The sequence below is a fragment of the Bos grunniens genome, chromosome 6 (assembly GCF_055505025.1).
Source record: "Bos grunniens cultivar Pamir isolate PY7600 chromosome 6, Bosgru_T2T1.0, whole genome shotgun sequence".
Taxonomy (NCBI): Eukaryota; Metazoa; Chordata; class Mammalia; order Artiodactyla; family Bovidae; genus Bos; species Bos grunniens.
This window is the reverse complement of record NC_141170.1, coordinates 108,483,109-108,501,132: the sequence shown is the minus strand read 5'-3', so window position 1 is coordinate 108,501,132 and position 18,024 is coordinate 108,483,109. Positions and strand designations below refer to the sequence as shown.

The window sequence follows — 18,024 nt, the reverse complement described above, 5'->3', positions numbered from 1 at the left end:
GCAGCAGCAGCAGCAGCAGTGCTCCAAAGACCAAACTCCCCAATGTGTTTCAGAGAAGAGTTTTTAAATGCAGGGTAAAAGGAGGGGAGTCTCTGGGTGTGTGATCAGCTTATGCACAATTCTCTGATTGGTTGATGGTGACATCACTGGATGGAGTCACAGGTTAACATTATTATGTGCCAGGCAGTCTGGAAACTATGTGTTTAGGATTATCATGCAGTTAACTTCTCCTATCTGGTTCCAGTTTTATTTGTAAAACAACTGAAAACAATGAGACACTGCTATCTATGTTCTTTAGTGAGGAACTAGAGATTCCGTGACTGCTATATGGCAGATTTCCTGTTGAAATTTTTACTAGTCCTCCTATCCCAGCTGCCATGTATTTTGTTTCTAACATGTTAACATTCTTTCAGTCATTAACTCTTGAGCCAGCAATTTGTTTTTAAGCTCAGGGGAAGCCTGGGAACCTAGTTTTTCTACAAACAAAAAGCAGATGGAGGACAAGAGGAGGAGTCTGTCCTGGGAAGGCCACATAGGATTCTGCTTGTTTACGTTATTTAGAATTGACATTCTCTATTGTTGCTTTGCTGCCATTCTCTATTGTTGCTTTGCTGCCATTCTCTATTGTGACTGCTATCTTTGAGGTTACATTCCTAACTTCTGACCAAGAAATGAATGGAAACAATTCCTAATTATCTCCAATTAGAAAAACCTAGGAAAACAATATGATCAGTCTGGCTTTCTTTGAGTATCCATTTCATAACTATGAGTAGATTCAAAAAAGGAATTGAAGATCTTTGCTTGAATATTTATTTTTAAATTATAACGCATTATTATTTATATGCATATGTGTTTTCCATTAACCTTGAAACTCTTTAGAACAGTTGCAGACAACAGTTAGTGTAGGTTCACAACAGTCAAGTAGAACTCTAAGGCTAATAGGAATAGAATATTCTGTGATAACTAATAGTGAGAAGTTAGGGAGAAGAGGAAACTGGTGAGTTGCTGTATTAAACATCTGTAGCTGTATTGAACAAATGAAAAATATGGAGAAGGATATTTAAAGACATGAAATGACCTTTTGCAGTGCTCAGAGACAGATATGTTGGGTGTTGTGAATATGGGCTATAAAGTGTACAAAATGGTGTAAGAGATGTTTCCTGTCTTAGAGGCATTTGGGGAGATAAGGAAAATGTTCAATTATCTAGCAATATAAAGTTTATCTGACTGATTTTAAATGAATGTGTCCATCAAAAGGTATATTATGTTATATTATGATGATTATTATATTTTGCATAAACATTTAAAGGAAGAAAATTGATGGTATACAAGTGTGTCCAGTCACATAGAGGCAAAGGGCTTAGAGTAGGAAATAATCAATCGACAATAACTGGATCTGAATACAGAATGAGATAAGGCCCATTTTCATGTACAAAACATGGAAAATAGATGATCTTGAATAGACTACTCTCATAGGAACAACTTATTTATATTGTAAAGTAGATGAAAGAACTGGAAAGTTATGATGCAGCCACATAGAAGAGAGTCTTAGAGAATAAGGTATATGTATGGCAATGCAGAGGTAATAAGTATTTCTAACAGAACAATGGGAAAATGAAAGCAGTTTAATTAGACTGTAGAGTTCAGGATTGTTAGAAATATAAGAAAATAAAACAAAAAAAACTGAAAATGAGAGAGTGGATGAGATTGCTACTATCTGGGTTTATAATCATGAGAGCACAGAAGAGATGAAGTGCAAAATGAATGGGAAAAGAAACCCACTGGCAGGAGTATATTAACTGAGAACTGATGCTGAAGTAAGGGAACAATAAGCACATATTTCTGAGGATTTTATTCTTAAATCTCTGTGCTATTTTTAAGGAGCCTTTCTAGAAGCTCTTCCAACTATTGCAGTATCTTTAGTCAAGCTTAATTGCAAGAAAGGATGAGAAAATTATTATAACTTGACATTGCCTCGCTGGATATAATTGGAATTCTGTTACAGACTGGAAAAGAAAACATGGGTACACATGGATACAGAAAAGACAATATTACATTTCTACAAAAAATATTGCCAGCAGTGTTTATTTTTAATTGATAAAAAATGAATTTTAACTTTTCTCTAAAAGAAATATCAAATTCTGAAACTAAAAGTATATGGAGTTTCCAATTTGTATGTAAAGACCCCAAGGAATTGTAATGTTACTTGAAATATCATGAAAGTCTGTCAGTCATGTCTCATTCTTTGAGATCCCATGGACTGTACAGTCCATGGAATTCTCCAGGCCAGAATACTGAAGTGGGTAGCTTTCCCTTCTCCAGCCGATCTTCCCAACCCAGGAATTGAACCCGGGTCTCCTGCATTGCAGGCCGATTGTTTACCAACTGAGCTCTCAGAGAAGCCCAATATCCTACATAACATTGAAACAAAATGATTCTAACCAAGCATATTTATCTTGCTATTGCCAGATTACATATATTTGAATGAGAAAATAAATATACATAGGGTTTCACATTGGTTTTAATTTTGAATAATTATAGATATGTAAAATTAACATGTTATATATGTTCCTATATCAATTCACACATTTTGAAATGTTTCAAGGAAAAAAAGTGGGTGTGGGAGAGTTGTCTAGCTATAGCAGTTCATATATAAGTCCTTAAATTTAGATAGGCTAAGGTAAGAATTATGTAAAAAAAAGATGGAGATTTTTCTTTTGCTTGCAATACAATGTATTTCTAAATATGAAGTAATGCAAATAACTGATTGTGTTTACAATAGCCTGGGACAAAAGTAATAAAGATTTGCTAGATACTCACTTCTGCAACAAAGTTTTTGCACTGAAGCGTGACCAACAATTAAGGAAAGGACAACCAAAGACTTTATAGTGCTCTTATCTGAGTGACTTTTAATCTCTGCTGTTGCATTTGTAAATCCTCATGTATGCCTATTTATTGCCTTGTTTCATCACTCTTCTGTTTATTGCTGCCACAGTACCCATTTCAATTTAGAATAATGCATCTGCATTTGACATATGTAAACATTAGAGGCAGAAAGGGATACTTTACCATGGTGCAAGAAGGAATAAATGAAAGTAATGGGGTGGAATTAAGAGAACAGCAAATACCAAGAGAAATCACCAAAGTCATTTTCATTGACCTTAACAGAGAACTTGGAAAGATACAAGGGCAAAAGTATCTTTTAAGACATTAGACCAAAACAAGAACAGAAACATTGGGAAATTTAAAGAGTTTTACTTTAAGGATGAAATTAAATGAATGAACTTTAATTTCTATTCCCTTCATCAGAAATATTATTTCATTGTCACCTAACAAATTTTTTGTAACTGAGTTTAAGAGTAGATACACTGTCTCTGCCTCACCTGTCACTGAAAAAAAGAACCTCACAGTGAAAATAAAAAAGAAATAATACATGACGGCATTATAGCTTAAGCATAGAATAAAGAAATAATTTATTCATTGTTATATTTTCTTTAATTCTCAAAAAATAATAGGTTTGTTTTTTCAGTTCAAATCAGGGAAAGCCGTTTCTATTGTTTCCTTTCATTGAAACTCATTTCCATTTTAAGGAACTGAAAAACTAGGTCAGTATTTCTCAACAGTTACTGGTTAAAATTACAGAATTCTGTTCCTTGCTACAGACCCACTGAACCAGTATTTCTGTGGATGATTTTCTATACACTGTCATGTACCCCGGGGAAGTGCAAGTTCAAATTTCTAAAATTTGAAAAGCATTGGGCAACACAGTAATATAAACTTTACCCTGAAAAATTCATAAGAACCAAAGTAAGTTAAATATCCAAGGGTAAAACAAAAGCATGAAAAAGTGATAGTTTATTGATATATTATGTGTATGTTGCACATTTACATGTTATAATTTATACTAAAATTTTAATAGATATTATATATATATATGTATGCATAATATACTTCCTTACATCTGTCTGTGAATATACAGAACTGAGTAAAAGTATTTGTATATCAATCCAAATATCATATAAAAGGAATTTATATATATATATGTCTTGCAAGTAAAATTTTGTCCAGTTACTCAAGCATATTTATTTTTTCACTTAATATTCCTTAGGCTTACCAGTCACTTATGTGTTATATTCTATTTAGATTGCATTTTATTGTAAACTAATTGAAAGCAATATTTCTATATGATAAATTTTTATTATATCCCTGAACACTGTGCTTTACATGTAGTATTCTAGGTATGCAAGTTGAAAATGTTACTACCCATGTGTTATGGAAGCATATACTAACATAAGTTTGAAAAGAGATAAGCAATATATTCTAGCCTGTGGGTAGGATGATACTTAAATATGGGATACATTTGGTGTTCTGTGAATAAATTTCATCCATTATCATTTTTTCTTAGGTTCTCTGTAATTAGCAGCTATTCAAACACAGAAAACACTGAAGGTTAAATTCAAGACTATTTAAATTTAAGCTAAATGGTCTAGTTTACTTTCTGTGAGTAATAGAAGTTAGAATAAATCTTCTGTCTTAAGGATAAGGGGAAGTGGATCATGAATAGGTAAACCTAAGCAGCAAGCAATCAGATATTAAAAAAGACATTTGTGACAATTACAGCAGAAGTTATCACTTACAACTTAGAGAAGAAAGTCACCTTAGAAAATAAGTAGCTCAACCATACATATAAATATTAGAAAACTCAAGCCAAGAGCTATTAAGTGATTGAGCCAAATTAACTCACAGAGTTAACTATGGACTTGAGAACAAAATCTAATTATCTTGAGTTTAACTCTGATGCTTTAAAAAAAAAAAAAAAAGTGTGCTGCCTTCATAGCTCCTATGCATGGTAAGGTCAAACAGATAAACAAATAAAGTAGGTGAAGCCACCAACACAAGTGTCTCCCTTCCCCCAGCTCCTAGTTCAAGGGCTTTGATATGTTCTCATGAGGGAAGACTATCCATATTTTTCATTATTCCTCCAGCTACCTGTCATAGCAGCCATGTCCTGACTGAATGAGGCCAATAAAGGTGAGAGAGAGAGAGAGAAATAACCTGTGTGTGTGTGTTTATGTGTGTGTGTTGGATTTGGAAGTGGGTCTTTCTGCCCAGTTTCCTTTCATAGGATAGAGACTCTACCTTGGACTCTGCACGCTGAGAATACTAGAAACTTCATCTCTTACCCTGGACCTAAGGAGAAGTAGATAAATATTTCTAAATAGTAGAAGTGAAGTGAAAGTCATGTCCAACTCAGTGACCCCCATGGACTGGAGCCTGCCAGGCTTGTCTGTCCATGGAATGCTCCAGGCCAGAATACTGGAGCGGGTAGCTGTTGCCTTCTCCAGGGGATATTCCCAACCCAGATATCAAACTCAGGTCTCCTGCATGTTAGGCAGATTCTTTACCATCTGGGCCATAAGGGAAGCCATCAGAGAAGTTAAGTAACAAATAAATCAGAAAATAATAGCAAACCATGGGAGTTGGGGCAGAAATGAAAATCACTACATTGTATTACATGATGTCTAGATTACAACAAAAATTATAAAATACAAGCAGAAGCAAAATAATCTGAGCATAACTGGACAGAAACAGCAAACAACAGAAACTGCCAGTGAGAGTAACCATATATTGGATTTAAAACAAGGAGTTTGGAGTAGCCATTATGTATAATGGCTGTGTGTTGTGCTGTGCTCAGTTTCTTAGTTTTGCCCAACTGTTTGCACACCCATGGACTGTAGCCTTCCAGGCTACTCTGTCCATGGGATTTCCCAGGCCTGAATACTGGAGTGGGTTACAATTTCCTTCTCCAGGGGATCTTCTCTATCTAGATCAAACCCAGGTCTCCCGAATTGCAAGCAGGCTCTTTACCATCTGAGATACCAGAGAAGCCCCTTGAGAACTGTAACATCTTGATAAAGGAAATTGAAGATAACTCAAAGTAATGGGAAGATACTTCATGCTCTTGGATTGGAAGAATTAATATTATTAAAATTCTCATAATACCTAAAGCAATCTACAGATTTAATGTGATCCCTATCAAATTGCTTATAACATTTTTTCACAGAATTACCACAAATAATCCTAAAATTTATATGGAATGTAAAAGACACATAATTGCCAAAGCTATTCTGAGGAAAAAGAATGAATCTGGAGGCATAACCCTCCAAGACTTCAGACAATACCATAGAGCTACAGTAAACAAAATATCATGCTTTCAGCACTGAAACAGACTTATGGATCAATGTAACAGAATAGGGAACCTAGAAATAAGCCTACACACCTGTGGTCAATTACTCTTCAACAAAGTAGGTATGAATACATGATGGAGAAAAGACAGTTTCTTTACCAGTTTTGTTAAGAGCATTGGAAAGCAGCATGTAAATCAATGAAATTAGAATACTCCTTCACACCATACACACACAGAGAAGTAAACTAAAAATGACTTAAAGACTTAAAGAAATGACACCATGAAACTCCTAGAAGAAAACTTAGGCAAAACATTCTCTGACATGAACCATAGCAATGTTCTCTTAGGTCAATCTCCCAAGGCAAAAGAAATAAAAGTAAAAGTAAACAAATGGGACCAAATTAAATTTATAAGCTCTGCACAGTATAGGATGAAAGGAAACATGAAAAGAAAGATGAAAACCTACAAATGGGGAGAAAATATTTGCAAATGATATGACCAATGAGGGCTTAATTTCTAAACTATACAAATAGCACATACAACTCAATAACAAAAAAACAAACAAAAAATCCAGTCAAAAACTGAGCAGACATCCAGGAGAACAAGATGGAGGAGAAGTAGGTGGACGTGGAGTATATCTCTCTCCTTGGATACATCAGGAATACACCTTCAGACACAGAAGGGCATGAAGAACACCAGCTGAGAGCAGACAGGAGTATCTGACCAGTGGGAAAGAATATATAGGACCAGTGGGAAAGAATATATAGAACCATGTAAAACTCACCAGCATTGGCAACTGATCAATAGAGAGTCTGGCCTGTCAAAGGCTGACACACTGAACCACAGTGTAGGACCCCACCCAGGGTGCCCCTTTAAGTGCCTGATGCACCAATCTGCAAAGTAGGACCCCAGCTAGGGGGGCGCCTCTATGTGCCTGACGTGCTGAACAATAAATAGAGAAGAACCCCAGGCAAGAGAGCCTTCTAAGTGCCTGAACGGGTGGAGCTACAAAGACCGGCCAAAGTGGCCTTCTGATCGCCAGCTACAAGAGGCTTGAAAAAAGACTCTGATAGGGCCGTAACTGCTGTGGTGGAGGCAGTCCATGTCCCTGCACACTTGGTGCTGCCAGGATCTGCACAAGCCAAGCAGTTGCACCACCTTCACGCTCAACTTGCACTGGGGCAGAGCTGCCACAGGAAAAAAAAAATGTCTTGCGTCTATATGTGCGGGGTCGCTTCACTGTGTCTGACTCTTTGCGACCCTGTAGACTGTGGCTTTCCAGGCTTCTCTGCCAGAGAGGGGGTTCTCCAGGCAAGAATACTGGACCATATTGGCCAACACTGGCTGCCATACCTTTCTAGAGCACTATATTTCCTGCTGCCCTAGCCACCAACTCCCCTGAGTACCTGGTGCTGCCAGAACCCCTGTGACCCAAGCAACTGCACCACCTCCACACTTGGCCCTCACGGGGCAAAACCAAGCCCTCCAGGGCAGCCTCAGAAGCCAAATCTCAGTGGACGACCCCCATGTAGAGGAGGAAATAAAACCACAGTTGAAACCGCGGGGGCAGTATGGCTAAGGAAGAAGACCCAAAACCTTCCTATCAGCTGTACAAGCTGCAAATTAAATCCACATGCTCAACTAGGCAGACTGTGTGTGTATGGAATATATAAAAGGCCATTGAGAGCTCCCAGAAAACACACTAGTTCTGATAGCTGTGGACATTGGAGGCAAGAACACACAAGAGTAGGACCAGATTAGAATCTGAGCTGCCCCCACAGCAGGTCCAGAGATCAGCACAGTGTTAGAGGGCATCCTAGGGAGGTGAGGTGGACTGTGACTCCCAGCAAGGGAAAGGACTCTGACAACAGTGATACAATAAAAACATTTATTATTCTTATTTTTTGACTTGCTCTGTAGATTCTTTGGAATTTTTTTTTCTTCCCTCCCCCCTCCTATTCTTCCCCCTTGTGTTGCAGTTGTCAATTTTATAGGCACTAAGAAATCCAATTAAGCTTTTGAGCTTTTTTTTTTTTTCCCCCTCAGTCACAATTTTTTTTTTTTAATTTTTGTCATAAACCTTTATTTACCTCTATGTTGGACTTTTACAGGTCTGTGGATTTTTCCTCTTTTTTTTTTCTTTTTTTAATTTTAATTTTAAACCTATTATTATTTATTCCACACTTATTACTTTGTTTGCTTTTCCTACTGTTCTTTTCCCCTTGTGGTTAATCTTTAACATATATAAATCTTCTTTATCTACTTCTACTTAACTTTGCATATCTATTCTTTCTTTTCTTTCTCGCCTTTCCTCTCAACGTATTTCTTAGTTTTATTTTCATTGCTTTATTCCCCAAATGACACCTTGCATTAGTTTTGTTTTCCAGTTTGTGCTTTAATTAGTTTTGTTCTGGTAGATATAACTTTTTGTTTTCTTTGTTTGCTGGGTCAATATATTGTACTTTATTTTTGTTGGACTGCTTTGATTTTGATTATGGGTGTATATGTATATGTGTATATTCAGTAACAATTTCTCTTGTTGTTATAAACCTCTGCCTATATTTTGGGCTTTAGCTGTTCTGTGGAGTTTTCCTTTCTTTCCTTTCATTTAAAAAAATATTTTTATAATTTTAATTTTTTAAACCTATTATGTTTTTTCTACATGTATTCATTTGTTTGCCTTTCCTGCTGTTCTTTCCCCCTGGCAGTTAATATTTAATATATATAAATCATCTTCATCTACCTCTATTTAATTTTACATAGCTATTCTTTCTTTATTTTCTTCTTTCCTTCCTCTCAAAATATTTGTTAGTTTTATTTTCATTTCTTTATTGCACAACTGGCACCTTGCTTTAGTTTCATTTTCCAGTTTGTGCTTAAGTTAGTTTTGTTCTAAACTGGTAAATATAATTTTTTATTTCCTTTGTTCATCAGGTTAGTCTACTGTATTTTTGTTGAATTGTTTTCACTTTGTTTATGGGTGTATATGTATATGTGGATATTCCATTATTTTAATTATTATTTACCTGATTTTGTAACTACCATTTGTCTAGGGTACATCTTCGATTACTCATTTTGGGTTTTTGATTTAATCTCACTTAATACCAAATCTCACTTAACAAACCACTTGTAGAATCTTCATTCCTGAACAGAGATCAAGCCCTGAGCCTTCGGAGTGGGAGCACTGACTTCAGGACCTTAGACTACCAGAGAACTAACCCCAGGGAGTATCAAATAGTGAGAACTCACACAAAGGAAGCCACTTGAATACAAGACCCAGCATCACCCAACCACCAGTACCACCCTGTGCAGGAAGCCTCATCTAACAAAAAACAAAACAAAAATGCAAACTCAATCATCAGCAGACAGTATTACCACCTCACTCAGCCTTGCAGAGGAAAAACAAACAAATAAAAACTCAGCAAAAATCTCATCCTATAGGAAGCTCACAGAAACCACTGGACCAATCTTAGAAGGGCATAAACTGAAAGGAAGACAGAATTCAACCTTCTTCAAGGAAAAAATTCAATTTTCCTTGAAGCCTGGGAAAGGAGACCTCACCTCAAATATAATAACTTAAAAAAAAATAAAATAAAATCCAGCGAAATGCTGCAAAGATGAAGGAACAAACTAGGAACAGAGAAGTCCAAATAAGTGAAGAGGAAATAGGCAAACTGCCTGAAAAATAATTCAAAATAATGATAGTAAAGATGACCAAACCTTGAAAAAACAAAATGGAAAAAATGCAAGAATTAATTAATAAAGACCTAGAAGAATTAAAGAATAAACATACAGAGACAAACAACACAATTACTGAAATTAAAAATACTCTAGAAGGAATAAATAGCAGAATATCTGAAGCAGAAGAACAAATCAGTGAACTGGAAGATAAAATGGTGGAAATAACTTCTGAAGAGCAGAATAAAGTAAAAAGAATGAAAAGAGCTGAGGAGTCTCAGAGACCTCTGGGACAATATCAAATGCACCAACATTCAAATTATAGAGGTTCTAGGGGTCCCAGAAGAAGAAGAGAAAAAGAAAGGGTACAAGAAAATTTTTGAAGAGATCACAGTTGAAAACCTCCCTAACATGGAAAAGGAAATAGTCAATGCAGTCCAAGAGGTGCAAAGAGTCCCGTACAGAATAAACCCAAGGAGAAACATGCCAAGACACATACTAATCAAACTTACAATGACTAAATACAAAGAAAGAATATTAAAAGCAGCAGGGGAGAAACAACAAGTAACATACAAGGGAAACCCCATACACTTAACAGCTGATCTTTCAGCAGAAACTCTGCAGGCCAGAAGGGAATGGCAGGATATATTTAAAGTACTTAAAGCGAAAAATATATAACCAAGATTACTGTACCTGGCAAGGATCTCATTCAAAATTGATGGAGAAATCAAAAGCTTTTCAGACAAGTAAAAGTTAAGAGAATTCAGTACCAGCAAACAAGCTTTACAACAAATGTTAAAAGAGATTTATACAGTCAAGAAATGCAACAGAAGAAAAAAGATTTACAAAATAAACCCCAAACAATGGCAATAGGAACATATATATATATCAATAATTAATTTAAATGTAAATGGATTAAATGCTCCAACCAAAAGGCACAGACTGGCTGCATAGATACAAAAACAAGACCCATATATATGCTGTCTAGAAGAAACCCACTTGAGACCTCAAGACACAAATAGACTGAAAGTGAGAGGATGGAAAAATATATTCCATGCAAATGGGAAGCAAAAGAATCATGGAGTAGCAATCCTCATATCAGACAAATAGACCTTAAAATAAAGATTACAAGAGATAAGGAAAGACACTACATCATGATCAAGGGATCAATCCAAGAGGAAGACATAACAATTATAAATATCTATGCACCTGACATAGGGAGCACCTCGATACATAAGACAAACACTAACAGACATAAAAAGAGAAATTGACAGTAATGCAATAATAGTAGGAGACTTTAATACCCCACAGCAATGGACAGATCATCAAAATATAAAATTAATGAGGAAACACAAATCTTAAATTATAAATTAGATGAGATGGTTCTCAATGATAGTCCATCTAAATGCAGAAGAATACACCTTTTTCTTAAGTGCACATGGGACATTCTCCAGGAGACAGAATCACAAAACAAACCTCAATAAATTTAAGAAAATTGAAATTGTATCAACCATCTTCTCTGAATACAATGCCATGAGACTAGGTATCAGTTACAAGAAAAAAAAACTGTAAGAAACACAAACACATGGAGATTAAACATCACATTTCTAAATAACCAATATGTTACTGAAGAAATCAAAAGGGAAATCAAACAATTTCTATAAAAAATAATGAAAACAAGGCAACTCAAAACCTATGGGATGCAGCAAAAGCAGTTCTAAGAGGGAAGTTTATAGCAATACAATCCTACCTCAAGAAACAAGAAAAACATTGAATAGACAACCTAACTTTACACTTAAAACAACTGGAAAAAGAAGAGCAAAAAAACCCCAAAATTAGTAGAAGGAAAAAAATCATAAAGATCTGAGCAGAAATAAATGAAAAAGAAATAATAGTAAAGATTAATAAAACTAAAAGCTGTTCTTCGAGAAGATAAACAAAATTAACAAACCTTTAGCTAGACTCATAAAGAAAAAAAGAGATAAAAATCAAATCAACAAAATTAGAAATAAAAAAGAGGTTACAACAAACAATGCAGAAATACAAGGGCTTATAAGAGACTATTATGAAAAACTCTATGGCAATAAAATAGATAACCTGGAAGAAATCGACATTCTTAGAAAAATTCAATCTTCCAAGACTGAACCAGGAAGAAATAGAAATTATGAACAACCCAATTGCAAGCACGGAAACTGAAGCTTTGATCAAAAATCTCCCAAACAACAAAAGCCCAGCACCAGATGGCATCACAGGAGAATTCTGTGAAAACATTTAGAGAAGAGCTAATGCCTAGCCTTCTAAAACTCTTTCAAAAATTTGCAGAGAAAGGAACACTTCAAAACTCATTCTACAAGGCCACCATCACCCTGATACCAAAACCAGACAAAGACAACATGCAAAAAAAAAACTACAGGCCAATATCATTGATGAATATAGATGCAAAAATCCTCAACACAATTTTACCTAACAGAATTCAGCAGCACATCAAAAAGCTCATACACCATGATCAAGTTTGGTTTATTCCAGGGATGCAAGAATTCTTCAATATATGCAAATAAATCAATGTGATACATCATATTAACAAACTTAAAGATAAAAACTGTATGATAATCTCAATAGATGAAGAAAAAGCCTTTAACAAAATTCAACACCCATTTATGATTAAAACTCTTCAAAAATGGGCATAGAAGGAACCTACCTCAACATACTAAAGGCCATTTACAATAAGCCTACAGCAAACATTATTCTAAATGGTAAAAAACTGAAAGTATTTCTCCCTAAGATCAGGAACAAGACAAGGTGGCCCACTTCCCCCACTATTATTCAACATAGTTATAGAAGTCCTAGCTAGAACAATCAGAGAAGAAAAAGAAATACAAGGAATCCAGATCGGAGAAGAAGAAATAAAGCTCTCACTGTATACAGATGACATGATAGTATACATAGAAAACACTAAAGAATGTATCAGAAAATTACTAGGGCTAATCAATAAATTTAGCAAAGTTTCAGGATACAAAATAAATACACAAAAATAATTGGCATTTCTATACACCAGCAATGAAATATCAGAAAGAGAAATTAAGGAATCAATCCCATTCACCATTGCAACAAAAAGAATTAAATATCTAGGAATAAACCTATTTAAGGAGACAAAAGAACTATACACAGAAAATTAGAAGACACTGATGAAAGAAATTAAAGGTGACATAAACAGATGGAGAGATATTCCATGTTCCTGGGTAGGAAGAATCAATATTGTGAAAATGACTATACTACCAAGTGCAATCTACAAATTTAATGCAATGCCTATCAAATTACCAATGGCATTTTTCACAGAACTAGAACAAACTTTTTCACAATTCACATGGGAACACAAAGACCCCCAAATAGCCAAAGCAGTCTTGAGAAAGAAGAATGGAGCTGGAGGAATCAACCTTCCTGACTTCAGATTATACTACAAAGCTATAGTCATCATGACAGTATGGTACTGGCACAAAAGCAGAAATATAGACCAATGGAACAAGAAAGAAAGCCCAGAAATAAACCCATGCACCTATGGGTACCTTATTTTTGACAAAGGAGACAAGAATATTTGCAATGGGGTAAAGATAGCCTCTTCAATAAATGGTGCTGGGAAAACTGGACAGCTCCATGTAAAAGAATGAAATTAGAACACTTCCTAACACCATATACAAGTTAAGCTCAAATTGGATTAAAGACCTATATGTAAGACCAGAAACTATAAAACCCTTGGAGGAAAACATTGGCAGAACACTCAATGACATAGATCAAAGCAAGATCCTCTATGACCCACCTCCTAGAGTAAGAGAAATAAAAACCAAAGTAAACAAGTGGGACCTGATTAAACTTAAAAGTTTTTGCACAACAAAGGAAACTATAAGCAAGGTTAAAAGACAGCCCTCAGAATTGGAGAAAATAATAGCAAATGAAACCACTGATGAAGGGTTAATTTCCAAAATATACAAGCATCTCATACTACTCAATATCAGAAAGACAAACAACCTAATCAAAAAGTCATAAAAAGATCTAAACAGACATTTCTCCAAAGAAGACATACCGGTGGCTTATAAACACATGAAAAGATGCTCAGCATTTCTCATTATTAGAGAAATGCAAATCAAAACTACAAGATAACACCTCACACTGGTCAGAATGGCCCTAATAAAAAATGTCTACAAACAATAAATGCTGGAAAAGGTATGGAGAAAAGGGAATGCTCTTGCACTACTGGTCGGAATATAATTTGATATAGCAACTATGGAAGACGGTATGGAGATTCCTTAAAAAACTAGGAATAAAAGCACCATATGACCCAGCAATCCCACTTCTAGCCATATACCCTGAGGAAACCAAAATTTTAAAAGACACATGTACCCCCATTGTTCATTGCAAAACTATTTACAATAGCTAGAACATGGAAGCAACCTTGATGTCCATTGACAGATGAATGGATAAAGAAGTAGTGGTACATATACACAATGGAATATTACTCAGCCATAAAAAGGAATGCATTTGATTCAGTTCTAATTGGGTGGGTGAACCTAGAACCTATTATACGGAGTGAATTGAGTCAGAAAGAGGAAGATAAATACCATATTCTAACATCTATATTAGATGTAGAAGGCTGAGCACCGAAGAATTGATGCTTTTGAACTGTGGTGTTGGAGAAGATTCTTGAGAGTCCCTTGCAAGGAGATCAGCCCTGGGATTTCTTTGGAAGGAATGATGCTAAAGCTGAAACTCCAGTACTTTGGCCACCTCATGCGAAGAGTTGACTCATTGGAAAAGACTCTGATGCTGGGAGGGATTGGGGGCAGGAGGAGAAGGGGACGACAGAGCATGAGATGGCTGGATGGCATCACTGACTCAATGAACATGAGTCTGAGTGAACTCCAGGAGTTGGTGATGGAAGGGAGGCCTGGCGTGCTGCTTCTGTGCTGTGTGCTAAGTCACTTCAGTTGTGTCCGACTCTTTGCAACCCCGTGGACTGTAGCCCACCTGTCTCCTCTGTCCATAAGATTTTTCCGGTATGAATACTGGAGTGGGTTGCCCTTTCCTACTCGAGGGGATCTTCCTGATCCAGGAACTGAACCCACATCTCTTATGCCTCTAACGTTGACAGGCAAGTTCTTTACCACTAGCACCACCTGGGAAGCAATCAAGAAACAATCAAGGCCAGATGGCAGTAGGATAACATACTTAAATTATGAAAATGGGGGGAGAAAAACCTGCTCACAAATAATTTAATATCCCCCGAAAAGCCACCTTATCAAAGATGAAACAAAGACATTATAAGAAAAGCAAAAACTGTGAATTTGCAGTAATTAGTAAACCCACTTTTATTAAGTATGCCAGAGGGAGTTTTTCAGGCTTTCTGTAAATGATTCCAGACAGTAATTCAAACTCATATGAAAAAGCAAAAAGCACCGATAAAGACAACTATGCAATTATGAAAGACTGTAAATGTATATCTCGTCTCCTTTCTTCTTTTAGCTGATTTAAAAACCAATTACATTAAACAATATGTTCATAATATTGCTGAGCATATAGCATAAAAAAACATATATTTTTTCAATACTAGCACAAAAGAGGCAGATGAAAGCAAAGCAGTATTGGGCTAAGTAAATTACTCCAGATTGTAACTGAAACCCACTGGAAAAAATGAAGGGTAAGAAAATTAGCAAATAGAGAGTTAATATTACAAAAACTATAAATATGTACTTACTCTCCATTCTTTTATTATAGTCCTTGAAATATGTAAAATTGCACACATTTAACAGATAATAAACATAAAATACACTTAGTGTTATATATATATAGATGAAATATGTATGTTATACTCCCATTTCATATCACACTGGAATAAATCTGAAACAGATTCTGTTATGATTTGTGTGATAACCCTAGAGAAATCATTAACTCAAAACTAAATAATGGAAAATGATAGAAGAATTTAAAATGTCAAATTAGCAAATAACCTCTTATTGCAAGTAAAGCAGTAAAGGGAGAGCTATAAACACACAAAGAGACAGAAAATAAGAGATAAAATGGTAGACAAATTAAATTGTATTAATAATAACTTTAAATATAAATTGACTAAACAATTCTATCAAAACAAAGAGATCAAAAGATTTTAAAAAATACTGCTCTGCATATGGCATCTCCTTGAAACACACTTTAGATTCAAAGATACAAATAGATGAAATAACAAAGTGGAAATATATATATATATATATATATATATATATATATATATATCATGCAAGCGTAATTTAAAATTAAAGAATTGCAATTTTGTTTAAGATGCAGAATGTTTATACGAGAATTTTTCTGAAAAGCTTAAGGGTGGCAATAACCCAAATATCCATCAACTGATGAACAGATAAACAAAATGTGATATGTAGATATACAGTAATATTATTCGGTCATGAAAATGATGACTTTCTGGTATATACTACAGTACAACATGGAAGAAATTTGAAAATATCCTGTTAACTGAGAAGTTACAAAAGGTATTTTATATGATTCAATTTATATTGAATGTCCGAAATAAACCTCTATAGAATCAGAAAAGAGATGAATATTTGCTTAAGACTTCAAGGCTTAGGGTGACTTTCCAGTGATAGTTAAGTGGTACATTTTTTTTTTTTTTTTTGAGGTGATAAAAATATCCTAAAATATACTGTGGTAATTGTTACCCAACTCTTGAATATCTATACAAACGTTGAATTGTACATTTAAATGGGTGAATTGTTGAAAACGATTGACTTGTGCACTTTAAAATAGGTAGGTTGTATGGATACCTCAACAAAGCTGTTACCAAGAGAAAAAAACACCACCTTCCAACAAATGGCAGATGGTCAATATGGGAATCATTTGGAAAAAACTAAACAAGAAAGAGTTGTTCCTGCTTTTGAATTCGTAAAGGTGGCATATTTAGGGATTTAAGTTTAATACTTGATTTTGAATTTATGCTTAAAATTGTGTCAACTTTAAAAGGCTTGTTAGGAATTCATATTGCCAGTGAAAACTTGAAGTTTTTCTCCTCTTTTTGTTTTCCTAGTTTTCTGTGATATGTGGCTTATATAAGGCCAAAATGATTTAATGAAGCAGTAAATATTTTATTTACACTAAAGATGTGTTTTTAAATCCTTTGTTATGGAAACAGCCATATTCTAGATAAGCACAAGGATTTTATGATCTCTATTATCTAATTTAGCCTCCAGCTATCTCAAATGGGTATAAATAATTATGATAACTGCTTCAAAAAGGCTGATTTCATGGACCCCTTCAGGAAGCATTTTCATATATTCTAGCAACAATTTCATCACTGACTCAATGGAGGTGAGTTTGAGTAAACTCTGGTAGTTGGCGATGGACAGGGAGGCCTGGCATGCTGCCGTCCATGAGGTCGCAAAGAGTCGGACATGACTGAGTGACTGAACTGAGCAACAGTTTTCAATTTAATGTAAATTAAATTCAAACTGAGTAATATAATTGTATAGTTCCATGAATATGGTTTTATTATAGTCAAGTTTCAAAATGTTGATACAATTTTGTTAATACAAAATGTGATAAAAATAAAAACATATTTTAAGGAAAGTACTTCTGCTACATGAAGCTCCTAAAATAAGACAGGCTTATTACTTAGATTGGCATCATTGAAGAATTAGACTTTTCTTGTTATGCACTGTAATTTTTGTCTGCCTTATTATGCTTGTTATTGATAAGTAATTTGATCTTCAATAAGAACAAGAAGCTTTGGATAACATTTCTACTTCCCAAACAATCTTTTACTGCTTCACTCAAGTATTGACAGTAGACTCTCAATAAACATTGGTTGAATAAGAAAATAAATGGATACAAATGTGATAAATCTTAAATACTTGTTGTACGTGTCAACAGACAACACAGAAATACAAAGGATCATAAGAGATTACTGTCAACAATTATATGCCAATAAAATGGACAACGTGGAAGAAATGGACAAATTCTTAGAAAAGTACAACTTTCCAAAACTTGACTAGGAAGAAATAGAAAATCTTAACAGACCCATCACAAGCACGGAAATTGAAACTGTAATCAAAAATCTTCCAGCAAACAAAAGCCCAGGTCCAGACGGCTTCACAGCTGAATTC

General features: G+C 34.9%; 1 long non-coding RNA gene across 22 annotated transcripts in view; it reads left to right on the top strand.

The window, feature by feature from the left end:
• Positions 1-18,024, top strand: part of LOC147371186 (uncharacterized) — a 316,584-nt gene that overhangs the window by 171,349 nt on the left and 127,211 nt on the right. For 2 of the 22 annotated variants that reach the window (XR_015166279.1, XR_015166277.1), the window contains one exon: positions 9,340-9,960. The exons of 18 other annotated variants lie outside the window; for them this stretch is intronic. This is a non-coding gene — a long non-coding RNA (uncharacterized LOC147371186). Of the gene's footprint in view, positions 1-9,320; positions 9,961-18,024 lie in introns of those variants that run through there. 2 more of the 22 variants (XR_015166275.1, XR_015166274.1) reach the window with 1 other exon arrangement.